This window comes from Zalophus californianus, chromosome 13, assembly GCF_009762305.2.
Source record: "Zalophus californianus isolate mZalCal1 chromosome 13, mZalCal1.pri.v2, whole genome shotgun sequence".
Taxonomy (NCBI): Eukaryota; Metazoa; Chordata; class Mammalia; order Carnivora; family Otariidae; genus Zalophus; species Zalophus californianus.
This window is the reverse complement of record NC_045607.1, coordinates 11,641,263-11,667,993: the sequence shown is the minus strand read 5'-3', so window position 1 is coordinate 11,667,993 and position 26,731 is coordinate 11,641,263. Positions and strand designations below refer to the sequence as shown.

At 43.0% G+C, this 26,731-nt stretch overlaps 1 protein-coding gene across 2 annotated transcripts in view; it reads right to left on the bottom strand.

Moving 5' to 3' along the window:
* LOC113934082 (spermatid perinuclear RNA binding protein) overlaps positions 1–15,455 on the bottom strand; it is a 132,993-nt gene extending 117,538 nt beyond the window's left edge. For both annotated transcript variants that reach the window (XM_027614638.2, XM_027614637.2), the window contains exon 1: positions 15,411–15,455. The gene's annotated coding sequence lies outside the window, so the exon portion shown is untranslated. The remainder of the gene's footprint in view (positions 1–15,410) is intronic.
* Between the last annotated feature and the right edge of the window lie 11,276 nt (positions 15,456–26,731).

Here is a 26,731-nt window from a genome sequence, read left to right as displayed (position 1 = left end):
GTAAGTGGGAGAGGAAGGATTTGAAAATAAATCTGGCCAACTCCAAGGCCTGTGTTCTTTACAACATATTTTGGCTGGTTCCAGCGTTAATAAAACCTCATCCCTAGGTCAAAACAGAAAAATAATGTGTAATGTTTGAGTCAAGTTACAAGGGCATTTTAAAATTTTTAAATAAAGTTTTTAAAAGCCTGAAATCCATTTATGGAAGTACCTACTATTTAGATATTAGCAAAAGTCACAAGGTCACTGTCAAAAATCCATACTTCTTTGGATAACTATCAATACGCTTAAACTCAGGACATTTCAAATGGCTGCTGTTGCTATAGCTTACATTCCTGGTATTCTCACAGAATCTAAAAAAAAAAATCTCTTTTCTCGGGGTGCCTGGGTGGCTCAGTTGGTTAAGCAACTGCCTTCGGCTCAGGTCAGGATTTCAGGGTCCTGGGATCAAGCCCCACATGGGCTTCTTGCTCAGCAGGGAGCCTGCTTCTCCCTCTCCCTCTGCTGCCTGCCCCCCCCCCCCCGCTTGTGCTCTGTCAAATAAAGAAATAAAAAAATCTTTAAAAATCAATCTCTTTTGTCTAAGGAGCCAGGAAGCTATCTTTTACATTACCATCCCTTTTAGCCTAACCTAGCATAGTGAAGCAAATTACTCCAGGAGAAGAGAAGTTATGTCATTCAAAACACAAATATGAGTCTGACTGGCTCAGTGGGTAGAGCATGTGACTCTTAATCTCGGGGTTGTGGGTTCGTGCCCCAGACTGGGTGTACAGATTACTTAAAAAATAAAATTAAAAAAAAAAAAAGGAAGGAGAAAAAAAGAAAAATGACAAGGTTTACTAGGTGACTTACTAGCCACTTTAAGAAGAATGACTGAAAACTGGCCTATTTAAAGTTCTTTCAAACTTTAAAAAAGCTAAAAGGAAGAGTTTTCTTAATTGGGGCAAAAGTATAATTACAAAACCCTTCAACACACACAATTTGAGTTATTCTTCATTGAAAGTGAAGTATCTTAATCTAAGATACTTTTTAAAAGTATCTTAAAATGGGAAATCAATCAAGTTCTGATACCGTTAAGACTACTATTAACTTCTCAGCAAATCAACTTATGATTTTAAAATAATGAGCAGGGAAAGAAAGAATTTCAAAACACAAAATCTCAGAAGCTACAATTTCTTCTAATTACTTATAATGTCCACTAGAGAGTTCCAAAGGTTATTTCATATTTTGCTTTTCTCATATGGAATACAGATCACAAGTGGTCAGGAGAAAGTGGTTATACTGCAACCAGCAAACTCAACCCCCCTTCCCTTACACACTGTCCTGCTAAAAGAGTACCAGGTCCCCCATACAAGATGATCTCTTCCATCTGTTGCTTTTTGCCTGTCTACTCCCAAATTTAGTGAACACTCAACTCTTGGAACCAAATAGACATGGATTTGAATCGCAGGTCCACAACTTACCAATTAAGTGATTCTGAACTTACTCAACAAGGCTCCGTTTTCTTTTCTTTTTTCTTTTCTAAGATTTTATTTGAGAGAGAGAGAGAGCGAGCGCGTGCACAAGCAGGCGGAGGGGTAGAGGGAGAAGCAGGATCTCCACTGAGCTGGGAGCCCAACATGGGGCTCAATCTCAGGGCCCTGGGATCACGACCTCAGACGCTCAACTGACTGAGCCACCCAGGTGCCCCAAGCCTCCGTTTCCTTTTCTGAACAAGAGCAACCACTTTAAAAGGCTAGTGTGAAGATTAGAGATAATATGCATAATGCATACCTATTATTAGTATTGTTAATCATTATGTGTCTGACAGTTTCTTTTTTAATGTTGCCATTGTTTGTAAGTGTAATACATCCACTACTAATTAACATAAAGAGAATTCACTTTATTTCTCACTGGCAAACCAGAGACAGGTAGCAAAGCCCTAGGAGTGACCACTAATATGAAACCTGCTATTGTCAACCTCGTCATAGTAAAGACTTTTATTTTAATTGTTTAAAGATTTTTATTTTAATTGCTTAAAAATTTTTGAAACTGCTCAATGGGTCAGGGGTTTCACTTTGGAGTGATGGGAATGTTTTGGAACTAGAGAGGGTCGTGGTTCCTAGACAATGTGAATGTACTAAATGCCACTGAACTCTTCAGTTTGAAATGGTTAATTTAAAAAAAATTAATTTTCAGAGGGAAAGAGGAAAAAAGTACCATAATTATTCCTACTGAACATCATTAGATGCCAGTAAGGTGACCAGATAAACTGAGTTTATTTGAGGTTTTCTGGTCCACATTTCTAAAGAAGCAGCCTGACATAGTGGAAGGAGCCCAAGCCTGGAGGTCGAGAAATCCACCTCTCACCCCAACTATGCCACCAGCTATATGTGTGATTCTGGACAAGTCCCTTAACCGCTCAGGATATATCCTGAATTCTTCATCTATCAAAGAACAAAGCAGGGCTAAAAGAACCTCAAAACTTTCTCACAAGATGCTATACCTTATATTCTTGGCAAACCGATTATGTGAAATAAAATTACCTAGATCTAAAAAAGTTTAACTACAATATATGCTAAACCTGACAAACTAAAAGCCACCACACGTCCGCTGAGCTGAAAATGTGTTATCCTATATAGGAAAATCTTCTCATTTCAGGGTAATTGGGTCCTACTGACTCCTATTTACTGGAAACAAAAACAGATCCTATAATGACAGTGCCAAAATCATATTCACTAACATTATGATCTAAGCACAAAGGAAAAGACTTAATTCAGAGATGACTAATGTGGTAAGCTCAAGGTCACCATAATAAAACAAGCTGGTGAACTTCAAGTTTTTAACTAATAAATTCAAGGATGTCTTTTTATCCAACTAATAAAAATGCATTAAGTACAAAAATATAAATATAATGCATCATTAGATAGCCTATAAATAAAAATTATATACATTAATCAAAATTATTTTGCAAATACGTCTTTTTTCCCATAAATGACCTTCAGACTAAACTCCTGCTACAAGCCTCTGAAAAGGTTATAATCTAAAGGAATCTTATTCTGTTCTTGACTATGCCTAGAAGAGAAGCTAAATCCTCTAGTATCTTCTGGTATTTTGTCAAGTGTAGGTTGTTAAAGACATGTTTTGGCAACTAACACCTTAACTACCATTAATTAGGGTGGAAGGCTTGTCTTCCTCCAGTGTGCTTCTAAATCCTTAGGGGAAGGAAGCGGGGCTTGGCATGATCATGCAAACCTGTTAACAGGATCTACACAAAGTGATGGAGGTGACTAGTTGGGAACTCCGATCTGTTGTTTTGTTTTTTAATATTTTATTTATTTGAGAGAGAGCAGAGCGAGAGAGAGCACACCAGCGGGGGAAGGGGGAGGGGGCAAAAGGAGAGGGAGAAGCAGGCTCCCCACTGAGCAGGGAGCCAGATGCGGGCTGGATCCCAGGACCCTGGGATCATGACCCGAGCCAAAAGCACATGCTTAACCAACTGAGCCACCCAGGTGCCCCTCATCTGTGGTTTGCAAAAGGGTGGGACAGACACAGTTTAGATACCCATAGCCCATGAAGCAGTAAAGGAAAGCTCAAAGGATGACATCTAAGTTGTAACAAACTGCTGAGAATACATGAAGTGCTTTACAACCTAGAGCAACTTATCTAACAAACCTAGTGAAACAAGTGGAGGCACTTACAAATCAAAAGAAGTCTGGATGCCTTATCAGAAGTTTTCCAAATCAATTATCTAGATTCAGACCTCAGTAACAGATTCAAAATCAAGTCTTCTCTTTCTGGCAGTTAGTATCAAAATGAAAGCATAAAGCCACAGATGCACATCCTTTCTAAACATCCCTAATTTTCTTTTTATCAAAACAATCATCACCTGACTGTCACCACCACACTGGCAAACTCAATACTGAAACTAAACTAAACTTGCCTCCTGATGCCACTTCTGTTGGATTCCGTACCTCTCTTCAGGGCACCCTAGCCGGCCCAATCAACCGGGCTTAAAACCTGTAGACTTGTCACTCAGCCCTCACATCCAGTTACCAAGTTTCACCAGTTTCAAGGCATCCCTTCTATACCCTTTCCACTACTTTTAGCCCTTTTTTCCTTCAAACTAGTACAACAGCATCATAATCAATGAATGCATTTCAGCCTCTCTTTTCACATAGTTATCAAATTCATAAATATAGCCCTAATAATACCAACCCTCCACTCTTGCTCAAAAACCTTTCACTGAAGCCTCACTGTCAACAAAGTAAAGTCTGAGTTCCTCACTCTTGCATTCAAGGCCTTCCACCCATGGCTCCAACATTCCTCTCCAAACTTACGCTCTTACCAATTCCTTTGATATTCCCTCACCTTTAACTACTGAACCACTTATTCTTTCTCAAAAAAAAAAAATCTTGAGCATTCTTATTTTGCTAATGCAGTTTCCTCCATATGTAATTCTCTTCTCTATTTTCTCATTATCGAATCCTACTTGTTTTCCATGGCTCAGTACAGATGTACATATCACATCCTCTCTGAAGTCTCTCCCTTATCTCCCTTAGCTAGAAATAATTTCTTGCTCTTCTGAATTCCTGGACCATTTTATCTAAGGTCTTACCTTTAAAAAATACACACACACACACATATATACATACATATATACACACATATTTACACATACATACACACGTATATACACACACATACACACACACACACACACACCCCATCATCTATCCTAACAGACTGTAAGCTCTTAAAGGTCAGGGTCTATGTGTACTTTATTCTTGTATCCTCCCCATCCAACCAGCACAGTGCATAACATTCAAAATTATGATGAATTAATAATAAAACCAACAGCAGTCCTATGAAAGGATACTCATTAAGAAGAAAAACACATCGTAAAGACTTCAAGGTACATAGTATTCCACAGGAAAAACTGAAATTCCAACTATAGCATCTTTACCAAATAACAGACTACAACCAATAAAAGAATAATTCAGTCAACAAATAGTCAACGACCTACTTAGTGCCAGGCACTGTTCTAGGTGCTTAGAATCTGCAGAATACAAAACCAATATTAATCCTTACCTTATGGAGCTTTTACTCTAGTAAAGGTAAAAGGGCAATACACAAAATAAGTAAAATGTAAGTTAAATGGTTTAAGTGGAAATGAGAAAAAGGTGGAAAAGGAAGTCTGGGGAGGGCCAGAAATGGAGGAGCTGCCATTTTAACAGGGTAGAAAGGGAAGCCTTCACCAGAAAGGGCAGATATGCACAAAGAACTGACAAAGACAGAGCAATCTATCTACTCAGCAATGCTGAGTAAGAGCATTCTAGGCAGGGCAAATAGCAAGTGCAAAGGGCCTAAGACAGGAATATATGCCTGGCACATCAAAGAAACAGCAAGAAGGCCACTGTGGCCAGAATGGAAAAGCAAAAAGTAAGAGATGAGGTCAGAGGAAAGAAAAGGATATCTGAGCACATAAGACCTTGACAGGACTTAGCTTTTTATTCTGAGCAAGACAGGGAGTCACCAAAGGGTTCTGACCAGAAAGAGACAAAATCTGACTTACCTTTTTAAAAGGATCATCCTTGCTATGGTATTGAGAACAGAATATGAAGGGGCAAGAGCAAAAAGGGGCTACTGCAATAATTCAAAAAACTGATGTAAACTTAAATCAGTAGAGGTGATGAAAAACGGTCAGAGTCTGGCTATATTTTGAAGGCAGAACTGGCAAGATTTCCTGATGGGTCAGATGTAGCGTGTGAGAGAGAGTCAAGGACAACTCTTTTGGCCTGAGCAACTAGAAAGATGGAGAAAGTTGCTATTTACTAAAACATGGAATACCACAAGAGGGGCGAATGAAAGAGGGGGCAGGGTAAAGATCAGGAGTTTGGTTTGGGACAAGTTTAGTTTGAGATGCCAATAAGATATATAAGTGGAGGTGTCAATATAGGCAGTAGGACATACAAGTCTGGAGTTTCAGAGATAAGAATCTGAGAATCATCAGCATATACACAGTATTAAAGCCATGAGATTGGATGAGATCACCAGGGGAATGAGAATAAAGAGCAGAGATCCCAGGTGGTCCAATATTAAGAGGTAGTAGTTATGAGGAAGACCCAACAAGGGAGAAGCCAAGCAGATAGGAGGAAAACCAACAGAATATGGTATCCCAGAAACCAGAGCAGAAAGTATTTCAAGGAAGGAGACATCCACTGCACCAAATGCTGCTAATGGGTCAAGTAAGAAACTTGGTGGTTTCGACAAGAGCAGTTTCAGTAGCGTAATTAGGTTGAAAGTCTCATTACTGTAGGTTCAGGAGAGAACAGAACTGAAGATGAGTAGAAAAACTTTTTCAGGAAGCTGAGAAATTGGGTTGCACCTACAAGAAAAAGCATGGTCAAGAAAGGGTTGTTTAAAAAAAAAAAATAGATGAAATAACAGCATGTGTATGCTGACTAGAACGAGCCACAAGACAGGAGAATAATAATGTTGCAGGAGAGAGGGGGAGAACAGACATGATTTCAACTGCTATAGAATTTCACCAAAAGAGTCAAACAGCCCAATGAAGAGAAATTTCACTAGCTTAGTGGGCAGTAATTCCAGAGTACTATTGTTCTTTGTGATACTAAAGAAGGAAGGAGGGCAGCCCATAATCCTAATTCACATGCCATAGGAAGCTCAGAAGGGAGGCTGGGCCATTTACTGAGAACATTCATGTTAGGCCTTTTATATGTTATTTCATTTAAGCTCAAAATAACTTCATGAGGTATTATCTTTATGTTACAGATAAGGAACCAGAAGCTCAGAGAGAGCAAGTAATTTGATTAACACACAAAGCTGGTGAGTGGTAGAGCTATGTTTCAAATCCAGCTCCTCCTGAGCATTAGATAAGGAATTATAGTTACCGTAGACAGTTAAAAGTTTTGTGGTTATACCTTTTTTTAGGTTCCTATTAGAAATACATACTGAAGTATTTATGGATGAAAGCATATGATGTCTAAGATTTACTGTAAATATTCCAACAAAAACAACAGAAAGTAATTGTGAGTGAGGGGTAGATGAAACAAAAGCAGCAAAATGCTGGTAATTATTGAAGCTAGTTGACGGGTACATGAAAGTTCATTGTACTGTTCTCTTTCATGTACATCTGAACATGCCATGGTAAAAAAAAAAATAAAAATCCAGGTGCTTCTGGGTCAAATTTTTCTCATTACTACAAAGTGTGCCCCTAATTTCTTCTTCAGTCCTCCCTTCAAAAAAAAATGTTATGTGCTTCAGAGCTTACAGTTTTCTTCTTTAATCCTCACTGTAACTGTAATTTAGGGGTTTTATTCCAATTTTATACATAAGGAGAGAGAACTACAACTAGTAAATAACAGGATCAGACCTCAAAGCCAAGTCTTCTGGTGTCAACAACATTGTACTACCCATTATAGCAGTCAAGGTTGCACACAGGATCATCTCTAGAAATAACCTAAAAGGAGAGTCCACCCAAGTACTAGCCCTTTTCTTCAAATTCATTACTACTGCATAACCCTGGAGCCCCAAATTTCCTAGGAAGGCCACATATTACTGCAGGCAGTTCTTGAAAAGACTTGACTAAAAGAAGCAGATTTCAAATTTGCCCAGCCATCAACCTTCCTGGCCAAATTTGGGAACCAACAGGAATCTCTGAAAGGGTGTTCTGAAAGTCTGCCTATCTCTGCTCTAGAGTCAACTCTGTGCCTCCATTTCTCTAAATGTAACACTCTCCTGTTCACCTACTTTATACTCCCACAGGGACCAAAGTCCAGGTATGTGAACCCTGAGCGCTAGAAATAAAGAACACTACCAAACAATAATACTGACCAAAGTCAGTTTTGGAGATTTTATTTTTTAAGTAATCTCTACACCCAACATGGGGCTGGAACTTAACAACCCTGTGATCAAGAGTCACATGCTCTATCCACTAGGCCAGCCAGGTGCCCCTCAAAAGCCAATTTTGTGTAACTCCACATTTACCACAAAGCTGGCATATCAAAGAGCATCACAGTTAATAATTATCTTTAAGATACCATCTTTTCAAAAGCCTCATCACTAATATACTTGATATCTGTTCTTCCATACTAACCTTGACATTAAAAGTTTATTTACAGCTTGCTTCAAAAATAACTGAAAATATACATACCAAGGGTTCCAAATGTTATTCTCTCCAGCTGCTAACCTATATTATCAAAACTGTAACACCTTTCGCCTCTAGTTCACTAGCTTTGCTAACTAAAACTCAATTGTCCAGAGTTAAGATAAGAGCTAACCCAGTACCCTATACTTCATTATGTAAAAATGTAGTTTGTCTAAGTTGTACAAAAGCCTATGATTAGATGCAATGTTTGAGGTTGTTTTTTTTTTTAAGATTTTATTTATTTGACAGAGAGACAGACAGCGAGAGAGGAAACACAAGCAGGGGGAGTGGGAGAGGGAGAAGCAGGCTTCCCACCGAGCAGGGAGACCAATGCAGGGCTCAATCCCAGGACCCTGGGATCATGACCTGAGCCGAAGGCAGACGCTTAAAGACTGAGCCACCCAGGTGCCCCTGAGTTTTATATTTACTTGGAATTATAAACATCATAAGAATAAACTGCCTCCATCTTAACTGTTAGAAACAAACCACCTCTTTACCAGGTCACTACCTAGGTAACCAAAGTTATAGACTCCATTTGCACATTAAGGGCCAATCTATCTAGGGAAGGATCTATTCTTTACTGAAAACAGTATTATAGAGCCCTACTAAGAAATCTTAGGTCTGGCACAAAATGTGCCTTTGAGCCAAAAGTCAATGCATGTTTGTTGAATTAAACTGGTAGGACAGGTAGGCATAATTAAAAAAAAAAATCTAAACAGGGTCTTTCAGGACAATTACTATTTGCCTTATGTCAATAGTATTAATATGGTTAAATTCAATTTTTAACAAAATGCTGATCTGCCTAATAGGGTATCGTGAAAAGTCCTGGTACCTGGAAAACTGCAAAGAACAGGAAATTCTGCAGGTGCAGTAAGAAACTACATCTTATCCATGACCTAGAAACGCCTCAGAATTTATTACACAACCCGCGGCAGAATTCTCACTCTTCAAATGGAAATGAACCATGAAGTCACACAATGCAAGGCTGTGATTTTATTATTGATATAATCAACTATACCCTTTCGAGTTGTGCTAAAGTTAACTCAAGAAAGCAGATGTTCGACACAGTGTTAGTTATGTCAGAAGTTAAGAGAATTTTAATATCAAATAACTAAAACTTAGGATGGCATTCATTTACTCAGCAACACAAATATATGGAATGTCTTTTTTGAGACAGACACCATACTTCTCAAAAATGATGTATTTCAAGGACGCTTAAAACAAGAAATACATCAAATTAGGCATGAAAGTGACAAATCAGGTCATGTGGTTACCTCATTATTCAATGCAAGACCTAAAAGTTACAGACTTGCAGATCTTTCAGGCTTAAACCATTTAAATATTTATATCACCACTAATCTGGCCTCATCACTTCATTCTTACCTGTTTTAACTGACATATAAATTTAACTTACATTTCCCCATAAAGTTTTCTAAAATTAGACTGGATTATGAAGCCTCTCATAATTACCTGTCAGAAACACTTTTTCTACAGCTGAACAAATTTTAAAAAACAACCAATTTTCCAATAAGAAGAGCTATGCAAAACAAATGAAAACAGTAAGAGCAGTAAGATGGGTAATGGAGGTCCAAACTTGTTATATAAGAGAGTAAACTATTAAGAATAGATCAGCTGGGCACCTGGCCGGCTCAGCTGGTGGAGCAAGTGGCTCTTGGTCTTGGGGTTGTGGGTTTGAGCCCCACGTTGGGTATGGAGATCACTTAAAAATCAAATCTTTTTTTTTTAAGATTTTATTTATTTATTTGACAGAGAGAGACACAGCAAGAGAGGGAAAACAGCAGGGGGAGTGGGAGAGGGATAAGCAGGCTTCCCACTGAGCAAGGAGCCCGATGCGGGGCCCAACGCCAGACGCCTAACAACTGAGCTACCCAGGCGCCCCAAAAATCAAATCTTTATTTTTTTTTAAAGACTCTACCTATTTATTTGACAGAGAAATACAGAGAGAGAACAAGTAGGCAGAGAGGCAGGCAGAGGGAGAGGGAGAAGCAGGCTCCCCGCCGAGCAGGGAGCCCGACGTGGGGCTCGATCCCAGGACCCTGGGATCATGACCCGAGCCGAAAGCAGCCGCCTAACCAACTGAGCCACCCAGGTGCCCCCAAAAATCAAATCTTTAAAGGGGAGCCTGACTGGCTCGGTGAGTTGGGCATCCAACTCTCGGTTTCAGCTCAGGTCATGATCTCAGGGTCCTAAGACTGAGCCCCACGTTGGGCTTCTCACTCACTGGGGAGTCTGAGATTCTCTCTCCCTTTCCTTCCGCCCCTCCCCCCCCAAAATAAATAAATCTTTAAAATAAAATAAAATCTTCAAAAGAAAAAAAAAAGATCAGCTAGCACAAAAGACTACTATCAGGGCTGGGTATTACCAAGCTCAAGCAAATTAATGTCTAAAATGTCTTACTATTTACGTTTTTGCAATGTCAATCATAACCAGCATCTAGAGGCTTTTTACAACTAACAAACATTTTTAAAGCATTTAAATATCATTCCTCCTCAAATAGCGCATAACCTGTCAATAGGCTTGGAAATGTCAAAAGGATGGGTCTTTGAGAACTAAAATTTTAAAAAGGAAAAAGTATTCAATAAATCTAAAGGAGGAAGTTTAATGCCACTAGAAGAGGGATAGCTCTATTTTTCTGTTCAAGTCACTTAGAATTAGTTGATTTTCTCCAAAAGACACAGGAAAATGTATTTACTATTCCTGATTTAGGAAGTGAATTCACTGAATGAGAGAAGTGCTCATCTCTGGAAATTCATGCTTAGAAGCCATCTCAGGCTATAGCCACAATGCAGAATGTCTCTCACGATCTTCTGCTCATACTCAAGAATTCAAATCGGCACCAACACTCAACTACAAGAAATGAGCCAGAAAAGATAAGGAGACAGTAGAGCAAAGAATGAACAAACTTCAATTTGCAGACATCTCTGACATTCAGAAAAGTTTCATCTCTATCCAAGTTTCTCACTACAAATTAACCCACCTACTGCCAAATTCTGCACCAATTATTATTTGACCAAAATAAAAAGAAAAAAGGAGCTAAGGAAATAACATCTATCCCCATATTTACATAGTTCTAATCTTCCTGAAAGACTTATACTTGTTTTATATAAACCATCTCAATTCTCATGGGAGGTAGACAGAGTCAGGTTTCTGGAGGAAAACAAGCACAAAGGGATTAAGTATCTTGTCCAGCAAGTCAGCAGTGAAAATAAAACCAGACCCAATTATTTAGCCTACAAAGTCTAAATAACCTGCTTTCCTTGGTTCATGAACTTAGGACAGTATTTTCAAGTGCCTACTAACTATCCCAAACCATGGAACTTCACAGAACAATACATATAATCAGAACACTGTGCCAGAATTGAGTATTCTGAGCAAGAAAATACTGCTTGCCCCAAATCAATAAAATGAACTAACACAATGGACTTAAAAAATGCAAGGAGGAAACAATAGCCATATGGGAGAGAATTTTCAAAGGTCACTCTATTCATCTTATATCCTACTGCTCAAATTCTCTGCCAGGGAGCCAAAGAGGCCAAACATGCTCCTTATAACCATATCCTACACATATATCAAATCTCAAAATACTGCAAAGAATTTCAATGAAATGTATTATTATGCTTCAAAACCTTTCCCTCCAAAATAAAATCTTACAGCAATGCCTTCAGAACATTATTTTGTTGCCTTCATGATGCACTTTAAATGTGGATTTTATTTTATTTTATTTTTAAAGATTCTATGTATTTATTTGACAGACAGAGCCAGAGAGCATAAGGGGAGGGAATGGCAGAGGGAGAGGGACAAGCAGGCTCCCCACTGAGCAGGGAGCCTGACGTGGGGCTCGATCCCAGGACCCTGGGATCATGACCCAAGCTGAAGGCAGATGCTTAACCATCTGAGCCACCCGGATGCCCCTAAATTTGGATTTTAAAAATGATGAGCTCCCAGGTTATTTTTTAAATATTTATATTTACAGATTCAGATTACTTAAAATGTGTTGTTCTGCTAAGCCCTCATTATGTTTAGGCAAGATTCCCACTTCCACTCAAACTTATTATTTGAACTTACAATGGCCGCATTAAGATACTTCCTAAACTGACAAAAGGAGAAAACTAATCAAACCAGAAAGCTTCCCAAGGTATCAAAGCAGACCTTTTACTTGAAATCATACTAGGTACTACATTACACACTACATGAAGCCCACAAAGCGATAATTGAAGTTATTTCTGCAACACGACGAATAATAATTTTTTTGCAAAATCTGACAAGACTGAATTTTCAACTGTCAAAAGGGAAATCATTTTCTAAGATTCTAGAAAACCCTGCTTACTAAGGCAGTCTCAAAGCAGTTTCCTTAATCCTTCCAAATCCCAAAGAATCTAACACAAGCCACAGAACACTGAATGAGACCTGCACTGAAATATCTGTGCTCAAACCCCTGAAGGTTATTTCCTATGTGTCTGGCAAGCTGATTGGCTGTATGTCCACACAACCCCAAAAGTCTTGCCTCAATAAAGCTAACACTACACTCCATAACTCAAATCACAATACCAGAAAATCCAAAAGCCTCCAACCAAATTTTACTTGAACTATTTGGGAGAAAAAGCCGACAAGCTAGGATCAGTTATTTGCAACCTTGAAAGAGAGTTAAAGAATCGCAGATCTCCATTCCTGCTACATTTAGGAGCTGGATGTACATTACCTCTGTCTGCCTCTAGCATGGGACTCAGATATTACATCACTCAAAGCCTGAAAACTACCCCATTACCCAGAAAGCACCAGGGTAGCTGAGACACTGCACCAAGGTATCCTTTCCTCCCTGATACAGCCTTCAAATGCTACAGACACTGGGCCCTGCTCTCTCGCAATATCTTCACAAAGGCATCTGCCCTGCACCTGCTGCAATCCTATTTCTATTCAGTTGTGGTGCACTCCACACAACCCTGTATGGCTCTTCCATCTGCACATTTGTCAGTGCAATGCACTAGGACAATATCCCACCGCATACCTCCTCCAAACTTGGGAGTGTGTACTACTCAGCTCTCCCTTATCCCTTCCCCATTCACAGAGTTCTGGAACTAAAATCGGGCTCCTTGATTTTTCTGATCCTAGAGGCATGAACTTCCAAATATGTACAGGGTTTAATGTCCTCCATTTTTCATTAATATCATTCCAGGATCCACATACACACACCACACACACTCTTCAGCTCTACATACAGAATGTAATCCCCTCTCTTTAGTTTTGTTTTGGTTTTTGTTTTTTCAACTTCTGCACTCTGCCTTTTCTTTTATTTCCAGTGACCTAAAATTTCTGAACCCCCTTAATCTCTCAAGACTCAAAGTTTGCCAGTCTCTCCCCACTCTTTGGCACCCTGCTCCTGCTCCTTCCATTCTCTTTTAAGCAACCTGTTTTCCTAACTCTCTCAAACCTGAACAGTCATTTCCTGCCCCTAAACCTGGACAACCTGCTTCCCCTACCACCACCCCAATCCAATACACAACCTATCCCTTTCTAGTCACAGACACATTCACACACCTCCCTACCTTGCCTGTCTTTTACCCCATTATGTACTACTATGCATTCTTCTACGTCCTCTACCCAAAAAATCCTGTTTCCCCCCCTTCTTCCTCTTTCCTGCCTGTCCACTTCTCTACCAGACAAAATCTAGCACCCCCAAGCTATGCTTCCCTCCCTCTACACACTGTATGTACTCTAGACCTGCATCCTTCCCCTTCCAACCTATCCCCTACTACCTCCCTCTACTGATTTCCCTTCACACACGTACCACCCCCCCACCCCTTCTTCTCCCTAACTTCCCTCCACACTTCTGCCCCCAAATCATTTCCTTCCGTCTGTTTTCATACTTCACCTGCCCCTCCAAGAACACTTCCCTCACCCCCTACCCCTTTGGCCCTCTACCTCACACATACTACACTCCACCTGTCCTCTGCAATGTCTCCCCAACCCCAGAGTTTCCTATCTTGCTGCTCCCCCACCTACATTTTTACTTCCCCTACCTACATCTACACTTCCCATAAGAACACTGTCCATTTCACTCACATCTGCTACCTACTAAACACCCTGCACAGCTCCTGTCCATCCCCATCACCCCACTCCACTGTCCTCACTTCTCTCAAACTCCGGCCCTGCTCCAATCACCTCCCCCGCCCCCATACGGTTCTCCCCTGAGCACCACTCACCAGTGAGACACCTGTCTTCTCCCCCCCCACAACACGCCCTCCCTCCGCATGTCCCACGTGTCCAGCCTCAACACCCTCCTGCTTCCCTCTTGTCTTCCCTACACACCTCTTGGCGAGATACAGTCCTCACATCCTTCACAGGTCTCCTGAAGCCTCTGGGCCTACCCTCACACACACCTCCTCCCTGCAAACCTCCATTTCCCTCACCATCACTCCAGAGACCCCTAAACACCTCCGTCCCTCTCTCCCCACCACACTTCCCCCTACCTGCACATCTTCCTCCACATTTCCCTTCACATTTGTCCGGTGGCCTTCCTTAAATCTGCCCCCACTCCCTGCCCCTCACACGCAGCCCCGACCGGGACATCCGCTTCTTCCACTCCTCCCTCGAGTCCCTAATTTCCTCCTTCCATTCCCATCACGCTCGCCTCTACCCTCCCCAAAGCCTCCCTCACACCCTCCCGAACCCCTACAGACTGCCCCCCACCCGCCTGAATGTCCTCCATCCCTCTCGCACTCGCCCTGGCCCCATTGGGCCCCCGAACCTGCCTGAAGGCCCTCCCGCTCCGTTGGGCCGGATCCCTCCACCCTTCATTCTCCCCCAAGTCTGCCCACACCCTCCGCCAGCCCCCCAAGCCTCGCTCCCGGCCCCTGCCCCCAATGTCCTCCAACACCTGCCCGGAGCCCCTCGCCCTCCATCCTACCGAGACCCAGGGCGCCGGGTCCCCCCACGCTGCCCACGCCCTCCCCTCACTCGGGGCCGGGACCCCGTCCCCGCGAAGGTGAGGAAGGCTGCCCGCTGCCCTTGCCCGAAGCGGCCGGGGCACCGCAGCGGCGGCCACAATGCCGGAGCCACGGGGGCCGGGATTGCTCCCTGTTCTCCGCCGGGGCCGCCGCGGCCGCTGCCGCCGCTGCTAAGGACGCACAACAAACAATGCGGGGCCCTGGCCGGCTCCGCCAACCGCCTCAACCGCCGCCTTAACCGCCGCCCGCCCGGGACGGCCCGCCGCGCAGGCGCCTACCCCGCCGCCGCAGCCTACCCGCGCCGCCGCGCTCTGCCCGCGCCCGGTCCCCGCTCCCGCTCCGCCGCCGCCGCCACCTCGTCCGCCCGCGTCTCCGGCTCCTCAGCCCAGCGGCGGCGGCTGCGGCGGCTGCTGCACTGGTGGCGCTCGCGGCTCCGGTCTCCGCTTCGGCGGCGGCGGCGGCGGCGGCGGCGAGCACGTGACACCGCCCAGCGCGCCCATTGGCCGATACGGGGGGCGGGCCCGCGGCTGCTGGGGAACGGAAAGCCCGCCCCCTCGCTCGCCGCGCGCCCCCTCCACGCGCACTCTGCCGTACCTGAGAGCGCCGGCCAGCGCCCGCCGGCGCCGTGCCGCGCCGCCGCCTGCGCCAACTGCGCACCTGGGAGCGCGCAGGAACCACACGCTGGTGGAGGCCGCATGCACCTGCGAGCGGACGCTTACGTAAGCTGCGTCCCCGCCTTTCTCCCGGCGCCAGGCCCCCGCCCGCTGCAGCACCTGAGCCCCGCTGCGCTAACAGCGTAACTGCTGCGGAGCGGGGACGAGCTGCTCAGAGAGGCAAGAGAAATGCACGGAAACTTCGTAACTTCCGAATCTGGGAGCGGCTCCCGGATGCCACTGCTAGCCGGCCTCTCCCGCCCCGCGCCCCTGTGGAGAGTGACCCCCCCCAACCCCAGAGGTTAAGCAGCGGAGTAGGCTGTTCAACGCCTCCCCAGGTGGAGGACGGGGAGGCCAGTGGGCTTTGACTTGGTAAGAGGTTCTCTCCCCGCCTCCGCCCCTGCTACACTTACCAGCTGTGTGACCTTGACCAAATTAGAGAACCATTCTGATCGTCAGTTTTATGATAGGGAAACTAGGACAATAATTCCGATTTAGAAGCTGTTGGAGAGATGGAAAAAGACAATAGGTGTGAATTCTTTCAGCACATAGCAGGCATGGAACAGAAGTTGCAGCTTAGTCAGCAACCACCTACCTCTCCTTTTCCCACCCAATGGACCTACCTGGGATTGAGTTTGAGGCCAGGACCACTCTGACCTCCTTATTGTTGTGTCAGATTTTGGCTGAACACCTGTCTGGGCAGTGCTAAGGAAGAAATTAAGTTTTACTTTTTTGGTACAGCATTCTGCCAGCCAGTTCGGCCCCTTACTGAGTACCTGCTGCATGCCAGGTGCTGTGCTGGGTGTTAGGCTGCACAAGTGAACGAGACAAGGTCCTTGCCCTAAAGGAAATCCCAGCCTGGGGTGGGAAACAACCCGACCGCCCAGCCATAGGATTTGGAGAGCTGGGGGTCCAGGAGGGATCTCCCATAACAACCCCTTCTGGGCCTCTTCCCAGTTTTGTAACATGCCAGATTCAAATGTTTTAACAGCTCTGCTTCATTTGTAAGATGAAGTTTGAATACTCTAACTCAACTTAAAAAGTTTTGGTGATCTGGCCTTAAGTTTCAAGGTACATGCCCTTCCCTTTGCCCCTCCTTCAGGCCAACTTGACTCTCCAGCTACACTGAACTTCAGCATTGTAGTTGCCAGAGTCTGTAACACTTCTGAGCCGCCTGAGCCAGGGGCTAGGCCCCAAATCCCTTTCTACACCCTGTCCCCACTTCCAATCACCCTCACCTTTCTTTACCCTCCTGGAAGACTCCTCGGGGTTCTTAGTCAACTCAGAATGTATTCTCTCAAAACTTCTTTGGCTGCTTCAGACACATTGTCCAAATTCCTGCGCTTTGGATATAGCTCATTAAACCAGGCACTCTTAGAGCACTAGATTGTAATTGTCACCTCCCTGGACTGTAAGCACCTTGAGGACTTGATTGGGTTAGGGAGGACTGCACATACCCATGCAATGAGGTCATTAAAGCTGGGCTTTCCAAGAGGAACATGAATCTGGAGGAAAAGAGACGCTGCTGTATAAAGGTCTGGGTTCTGTGCACACTAGCTGTGTGACCTTGGAAAATCAGTCTCTCTAGGTCTTAGTTAACTCATCTGTCAAGTGGGACCATAATATTGCATACCTCGTTATAAGGATTCAATGAGGCAGTATATCTCAGGCACTCAGTATAGTGCCTGGCATTAGGTCAATTTCTAAATTGTTTTAAGTAGGTAGACTGCACAGCATTAAACATTCATTGCTGTCACTTATTCCAATATCTTTATTGGGTTTATAACTCCAACATTCCTGACCAAAAAACATGCAAATGATATAAAAGTAAAGAAACTAAAAATTTCAAGTGTGCCTCTCACTCTACTCCCTCTACCCCTAATCCCACGTCCCAGGGCAGTTACCATTAACTTTTTCATGTCCTACAGTATATGTCCAGAGAGAGAAGAAAATTGCAAAAAATTACATGTCTATGATGTGTATGTTATACTTGGATTTTGCGTAGAAAAAGGCTAGAAAGTGTTAAACACCAACTACTACTGTTATGCCTCGAAAGTAGAGCTAGGGGTGGGGATGGGCACTTTGAATACTTCTGCATTGGTTTAATTATTTAAGAATCATGTATATAACCAAAATAAATATATAAATAACACATTTTTAAATATTATTGAGGTATGTTTACATATCCTAAAACTCAAGCATTTCAAGAGCACAGATCAAGGATTTTTAGTAATGTTACCAAGCGATGCAACATCAGTATGTCGGTTTTAGAACATTTATGGATGCCCCATAAAACCCCTCAGACCCATTTACTGTTAATCCCATTCCCACTCCCAGCCACAGGCAACCACTAATCTATTCTGTCTCTATATTTTTGCTTTTTCTGGATATATTAGATACATTTTTTTAAATCAAATAGATGTTTTAGAAAAAAAGTGTTTTTACCTCGTAATCCCACCTAGTGATAGTAATCATATTCATATTAATTATATATATTAATATTACATTTATTGCTCCAAATTTGTCCTGTGCATATAAATATACATAATTTTTACAAAGTGAGATTATAGTATACCTTCAGTTTTGATTTTTTTTTAACTTAACAATATAAATACACCTCTTTTTATGTTACTGAACACTCTCTTGCATAATGTATCTTAAGAATCCTTTAATTAGGGGCGCCTGGGTGGCTCAGTCATTGGGCATCTGCCTTCGGCTCAGGTCATGATCCAGGGTCCTGGGATCGAGCCCCACATCAGGAAGCCTGCTTTTCCCTCTCCCACTCCCCCTGCTTGTGTTCCCTCTCTCGCTGTGTCTCTCCCTGTCAAATAAATAAAATCTTTAAAAAAAAAAAAAAAGAATCCTTTAATTAAACCAAGACCCTATGTTGGGTATTTGGGTCTTTTTCCAGTATTTCCAGTTATAAATATGGTAAGGTACTAGATATTGTAAAGTTATAGAACTCGATGAGCTTTAAAATCACACCTAAATTCAAATACTAGCACTTGTTGTTTCATCCATTCATTATACAAATATTTACCGAGAACCTACTACCTGCTAGTAGATACAAAAGCAAGAAAACAGCTACACTGCCCTATCGCCGTGGCCTAGACGCCAGTGTACATTGCTCAAATAACACTGAATGGCCCACAGAGAAGGGAACAGCCAACAGAGGGGGATAGATGGGGTTCTCTAAGGTTCTCTGAAGAGGCATCTTTGGAACATACACTTGGCACGTCACTCTGCCATTTTTACAAAAGGTGCTTGGTAGGGATGCCTGGGTGGCTCAGTTGGTTAAGTGTCTGCCTTCGGCTTAGGTCATGATCTCAGAGTCCTGGGATTGAGAGTCCCGTGTCAGGCTCTCCACTCAGTGGGGAGTCTGCTTCTCCCTCTGCCTACAGCTCCGCCTGTTTGTGCTCTCTCTCTCTGTCAAATAAACTTTAAAAATCTTTCTTTCTTCTTTTTTTTTTTTAAATAAAAGGTGCTTGGTAAAGGGAGTTGGATTGGTAATTTGTGAGAGCAGTGGGCAGCCCTTCCCAGTTCCTGGTGCCCGACCTCCCTTAGCTCTTTGGACCCTCACATCTCCCCACTGAAGAGAAGAAAACAGAGGAAATTGAAGCCTAGATAAGGAAGTGAATTGCCCAGAGTCACCAAGCCAGGAAAGGGCACAGCTGAAATTGAACTCTGGTCTGACTTCTAGCCCAGTGCTCTTGGTCCCCAGAGCTACTGCCCTCTATAGAGGGTGATCATCTTTGAAGAACCACATTGAGATAGAGGCAGAAAACATGCAACACTATACTCTCTGATACAAGAGATACTAGCCACATGTGGCTATTTAAATTTAAATAAATTAAAATTAAATAGGGGTACCTGGATGACTCAGTCAGTAGAGCATGCAACTCTTTTTTTTTTTTTAAGATTTTATTTACTTATTTGAGAGAGAGAGCATGGGGGGGTGCAGGCGGAGGGAGGGCAGAAGGAAAGTGACAAGCAGACTCCCCGCTGAGCACGGAGCCAGAGTGGGGCTCCTGAGCTGAAGTCAGATGTTCAACCAACTGAGCCACCCAGGCACCCCAAGCATGTGACTCTTGATCTCAGTGTTGTAAGTTCGAGCCCCACATTGGGTGGAGAGATTACTTAAAAACAAAATCTTGGGGCGCCTGCGTGGCTCAGTCATTAAGCTTTCTGCCTTCGGCTCAGGTCACGATCCCAGGGTCCTGGGATCAAGCCCTGCATCGGGCTCCCTGCTTCATGGGAAGCCTGCTTCTCCCTCTCCCATTCCCCCTGCTTGGTTCCCTCTCTCTCTGTGTCTCTCTCTGTCAAATAAATAAATAAAATCTTTTAAAAACATCTTTAAAAAATTGAATTAAATTGAAAATACAAACAAATAAAACATTTCTGTCATTGCAGAAAGTCCTATTAGTTAGCGCTGATCTAGAGGAATGATAACCATATTATCGTAGTAGTAACAGCAATAATACCTTACTTGTATATTATTTTCAAAGCAGTTGCCCTGGGAATAGAGAGGTCAATCTGGTCTCCCTATCCTTCATTTCCCTACCCCTCTCCCTACCATAGGCCAGCTCTACAGAAAGAAGCTGAAGACAGAAGGGTGGCTAGTCATGCTGTGGGTGAAGGGTAGGACACAGGGGATGTAACATCCTTCAACTTGCCACCATGTTTCTAAATCTACCTATGCATCTCCAGCCATTCCCTCCTTCCCTCCTTTTACAAAAAATCAGCCCTCTCACCAAAGACCAGGTCCTTTTCCTGGACCTGGATGCCCTTTCCTACCCTCTAAGGAAGTTTACTCTTTAATCCACCACTCTCTGTTATGTCAGCCTCTCCTTTCCCTACTAGATTCTTTAGATCCTATTGCCCAAATAATCTTTTCGATTCTAAGGGAGGGAGGGAAGAAACAGATTCAAAGGTGATCCCATGCACCTTACAGTTGAGAAGCATTGACCCAAGATCAATAGCTACAGATACCAATTGAAGATTAGAATACCACAACAGAATCACTATTGGTGACCTGATTTTCGGAAATGGTGAATAACTCTTGGTAGAGTCTTGAGCACAATAAGGTATAATCTTCATTCACCTTGCATAGTATTTGCCTCCCTGGAATAGAAAATCACACTAGAATATATTTTGTCTCTGTATGAAAATTGGAGTTAGTTGTTAGGCTCAGATCATTGCACAGAAGACTTTCCCCTACATAAATGTCCAGTGCGACATTCAAAGGTCGTGCAGTACTATCCATGCAGGGAGGGACATCTGGCATTCCTGGCTTCCCCCCAGGAAATGCCATTATGACTACCCAAACTCCAGCACAAATGTCTAAAAGGCCCATGTGAGAATTATGGCTCTAGACTCTCATGCAACGGCCTACTCAGGATTTCTATCTGGATGTCTCACATGCTACTGGACTGTCCGTAACTTCCAGATCTTTCCCCTAAACCTCAAACACATTGCCCCTACTGTCCCCCATTTCAGTTCCTTTATCGAGGCTACTGATAGCTGGTAGCTACTGATTTTGAATGATCAGTAAGCTGAAGGTTTCATGTAGGCAGACTGTTTGATTTGTTCTACTTGTATGCCTTTGAATCCTGCCAGGCATATAGTAGTCACTTAATAAATATTTACTGAATGAATATTTTCCCATTCCCCTTCCTCAGGGAACAAACCCCAAAGAAGACAAGAAGGTAGCAGGGATTCCTGGTCAGGAAGTTCCCACTTCTTACAGGATTTCTTCTAATATCACCGATACTTTCATCAGCCAAAAATGCACAACAGCCCAGAGCTGCTGCTGAAACTCTCCCACCAAAACTGTCTCACAGCAAGAGGAGATGGAGACAGGGTTTCTATAGGGGAGAAAGTGAACAGAGTGGAAGGGAAGAGATTGGAGGTGAGGCTTCTCTGAATGAGACTTGTTAGATACCTTTGACTTTGAAATCTCATAAATGATTCATGTAAATATTTAAATCATGAAATCATATAAATTTTTTAATAATCTCTAAAATGAAAAACAAGCCAAAATATGAACATAACTTTATATCAGGTTGATAACAAGACCACATAGGAAAAAGAATCACTCCAATTGACCTTAAAACAAAGTATTTTTGACTATCTATTGTTAATGAGATATATGCTAAGGATAAAGGGAAAAAAAAAAAACAAAGAAATCTTGAACTCTCAATAGTCTTAGTAATGATATTAGTATTGCTACTTTAAAAAATATGTCTATCATGGGTTAAAATATATTAGTAATGACGAATAATAATTTTATTCGTCATTACTAGATAGATAGATAACAGCAATCTTAATGCTGTTAAGATTCAAACTTTTTGGGACAAAAGTGATACAAATATAGTATCAAAGGAGTTAAGTAAAAAAACTTATAATCTTAAATTTCAGTTGGAAATCTCAGCATTGCTATTCAACTCCCTTTTGGAGATGTCGTAAAAACTGGAGGGTTCTGTTTAAAAATAAAATTTGAGCATTTATTTTGCCTTTTATTATGGACTAAATTTCAGGTAACCAAATACCCCCAGAGGATAAGAAAAAGTCCTATACAAAAGAACTTCAGCTAATAAATCAGAAGGAATGCTAAAATTAGATCATCACTATTTTGCAAACCCTAATAATATACCTGATTTAGGCAATGGTCATCAATAGATGGTAAAATTTTTGAGCCAAGGATTGATAGGGAACATTACAATTACAATGAAGAAATAAGGGTATCACTCCCTGAATCCACTGATAAATGTTAGCATCACTAAAAGTTACATGAACATATATTCTGTGCCTCCTGGTAAGGTGCATTCTAAAGTACATAGCATCTCTATTTGGGCCAAAAACGTTTAGTCTGAATCCAATGAAACTTTTAAATAAAACCTATCTGCAGGAAATAAGGGGCAAAAGGAACAAGTAAATGACACACCATAAAGAAACAATCGGCAAAATTCAGAACGGGTGATCTTCTACAGAACAACCTGCCCAGTTACTTCAATAAGTTAGTAACATGAAAAAAGAAAATCTGGGGCTTAGGAAGGGGAGGAAGAAGGGATTGTTCTAGATTACAAGTGACTTTAAGAGTTTTAACAAACAGGAGCACCTGGCTGGCTCAGTATTGGAGTGTAGGACTGTTGATCTCAGGGTTATAAATTCGAGCCCCACATTGGGTGTAGAGATTACTTAAAAAAAAAAAAAAAAGAGCTTTAAGAACCAAATACAATGATGGACGTCCTTTATATCTCATTTGGATAGACTACCAGTGAAAAGACATTTTCTAGACAAACATGGAAATTTGGATAAATACTATATATTAAATGCCAGTAAGGAATTATTGTTGACTTTTTCAGGTGTTATCATGGCCTTGTAGTTGTGTAATAAAATCTTCCTTTTTAAAACTGCAAACTGGGTGCACCTGGATGGCTCAGTTTGTTGAGCGTCTGCCTTTGGCTCAGGTCATGGTCTCAGGGTCCTGGGATTTAGCCCCACATGGGCTCCCTCCCAGGCGGAGAGTCTGCTTCTCCCTCTCATTCTCCCTCTGTGCTCTCTCTCTCTCTCAAATAAATAAATAAAAATCTTTAAAAAAAAAATAAATAAAACTGCAAACTGAAGCATTTAAGATAGGGTTGCGGGGCACCCGGGTGGCTCAGTTGTTAAGCGTCTGCCTTTGGCTCAGGTCATGATCCCAGGGTCCTGGGATCGAGCCCCGCATCGGGCTCCCTGCTCGGCGGGAAGCCTGCTTCTCCCTCTCCCACTCCCCCTGCTTGTGTTCCCTCTCTCACTGTGTCTCTCTCTGTCAAATAAATAAATAAAATCTTAAAAAAAAAAAAGGATAGGGTTGCAAGATAAAATACAAGGTTGCACAAAACGTACTAAAAAATTACTTATTGTTATCCAATTTAACTGAGTGTCCTGTATTGTCATTTACTAAGTTGGCAACCCTAATTTAGGGGTGAGATGTTATGACATCATGCTCCAGTAAGGGGAAAAAAAAGGTGGAGCCATGGATTAAATACAGTATGACAAAATAGAAATGATTGTTGAAACTAGATGAAGGTTTACTGTGCTCTCTACATCTGGTTATGTTTGGAAATTTTTATAAGAAAAGCTTTTTAGGGGTGCCTGGGTGGCTCAGTCGTTAAGCGTCTGCCTTCGGCTCAGGTCATGATCCCGGGGTCCTGGGATCGAGCCCCACATTGGGCTCCCTGCCGAGCAGGGAGCCTGCTTCTCCCTCTCCCTCTGCCTGCCACTCCCCCTGCTTGTACTCTCTCTCTCTCTGTCAAATGAAAAATAAAATATCTTTAAAAAAAAAGCTTTTTAAATGGAGAAATTAATATATTACTCAGGTTTCAGAGACAGCCCAATTCTAGCCTGGTCCCCTTATCTCAGAAAAGGAATTGAAAGCCCAGAGAGGGGAAGTGATTTGCCTGAAGTAAAACAGCAAGTGAGCAGCAGAACTGGGACTGAGCTCCAGGTCTCCTGACTCAAAGATCCGAGCTGTTTCCATTTCCACCAAGTATACAAAGGCAGTGCCAGGTGTTTCGGGCTGAAAGCCTGGGTGGTCTAGCAGCCCTGTCTGAGCTAGCATGCTCAAGAGGGGCAGGGTTGGAAGAAATGAAATGATGTACATTAACAGGAAAGTGTCCTGCTGTAGCACTTAAGGGACACCTGCTGGAGTGGTATGTAGCTGGTTCTGAAACATCTCTGAGCATCATTTCATGTTCCAAAAGGAGAACAATAATACTTATCTCCAGGTTGTCATGAGCATTAAAATGAAAAGCATCTAGCACGGTGCCTAGTGTTAGCAAAGACTGATGAAAATATATGACACTCTGGTTAGCTCTTCCTGTGTAACAAGCCACCCTAAAATTTACTGGCTTAAAACAACAATTTATCATTGTCTCTCATGGTCCTGTGGCTTGACTGGGCTCAGCTGGGCCGTTCTCACTTGGGGTCACTCACGCGTTTGTACTCAGATGTCAGCTGGGGCTGGATTCATCTGAAGGCTCAGTGGGCTGAACATTCAAGATGGCACACTCATGTACTCAGCACCTGACACGGTTATTGGCTGGGGAGCTCAGCTAAAACGTTAGCTGGACTACCCCTATGTAGCCTCTTCATATATCTTGGGCTTCTCACAGCAATAGCTCTTCTAAACTATTAAAGATTAGTCCTGGGACTGGCCTAGTGTCCCTTCCCCTGTGTTCAGTCAGTCAAAGTAGTCACAGGCCAGACCTGATTCAAGGGAGTGGGGACTAGACTCCATGGGGGAATGCAATGCATGTTCTGGGAGGGAAGCAACTGATGGGCCATCCAGGGAGCAGGCAAGCTACACAGATGGGTACAGCGACGCTTTTGGAACACGGGGAAATGCCTTTTCCCCTCGTTCATTGCACAGTTTAAACCCCTTTCAAACCCACCCCCTTCTCTCTGTCCTCTCTGCCACTATCTCAGTCCACCTCTGGGAGAGTGCTGGCCTCATCTTCCCTCATTCTGTTATTGGGTAATTGTTGCATGCTCTCCAAGAGCTTTCCAGAAGACCAGAGAGCCAAGATAAAATGAGAAACTTAGTAAGGTGAAACTACTTACTGGCTCACTGAAACATTTAAAGGAAAGAATTGCCAGGTCTTCCGCGTCTGCCCCTGCTGGGCACTATATCCCTTTCCAAAGCTCACTTCTTAAAACCAGGTCACAGAACTCGTCCTTGCTGAGACCCAGAGAGTTTGGATTTCTTTAAAAATAGCTTGTTCTTCAAGTGCAAAAAATAACATCTGAGACGTTTGTTTAAGTGTGAAACACACCTTTGTCATGACTCAGTACAGGCTGAACGGAAGTTTATTAAACTTTCCAAAAAGAAAAATTTCCTCTTGAACTAAGCAAGCCTGAGAGACAACAGCTCGGGAAAGGGGAGGGGAGCAGAGACAGGTGGAAAGCGAGAAATGTGGGAATAGATCTTTCTCATCTCTGAGGCTTTCTCGTGTGCCATTCTTTCCACCTTGAAAGACCTTCCTCTTCCAGCCAGTCTGACAATGTTCTCCTCCTCCTGGAAGCCTAATTTAAATTTCACCTCTGTGAAGTCTTTTCTGACCCCTCCAGGCAGAGTTACTCATTCCCTCTTTGTTCTCAAAACACTTTGTACACGTCTTTATTATTAGCACATTGTATTGAAGTTGTCCATTTACAGGTCTGTCTCCCTTCTTAGACTGTGAACTTCTCATCAGCAGGGGCAACTGGGTGAGTCATCCCCAAGCCCCTCCACCTGGCGCCAGGCCTGGCACAGATAGGGTGTTGGGAGAGGTTGTTGGTAAGAGACGGTCTCACTGGGAGACGCATTAAATCCTGAAGGGAGTGCTTTCATTCCTCCTCTGCTTTCCAAACGCCTCCTGACTCTCTCCACACCCTCTTGCCAAGACTTCCCATCTACCTGCATCGGAGCCCGTGTGCTCAGCCTCCACTCCGGACACAATGGCAGAACCGTCCCCCCTGCTCCCTGAGGCCAACTCCTCCCCGGGTCCCCTGGATCACATGCCCTTTGATCCTGCAGTTGTCCCCCTTTCTCCCAAATCACTGATAATTTTCCCTTTCTAGTAAATTATTTCCACAACAGAGAAATACTCTGTACTTTCAGCTAAATGCACACACCCAGAGCCTCATTTCTCTGCAATTATCCTAATTCCCTGATCAAACCCCTCCACTCTGCTCCATTTAATCTTAAGATCACCAGCGGCTTCCACGTTGCCAAATCCAAATGGTTTGTTCTTTCTCTACCTCAGCTTACCTGTCTCCTCAGCAGCACTCAACACTTGATCCCACTCTCTCTAGAAGCATTCTCTTCCTAGACTTCCAGGATTCCACACCCTCTCCTTATCTTCCACCTCACTGGCCCCTCCTTCTTGGTCTCTGGTCTCCCAGGGCTGGATCCTCCCCCCTTAGTCCAACCTCTGAATGTT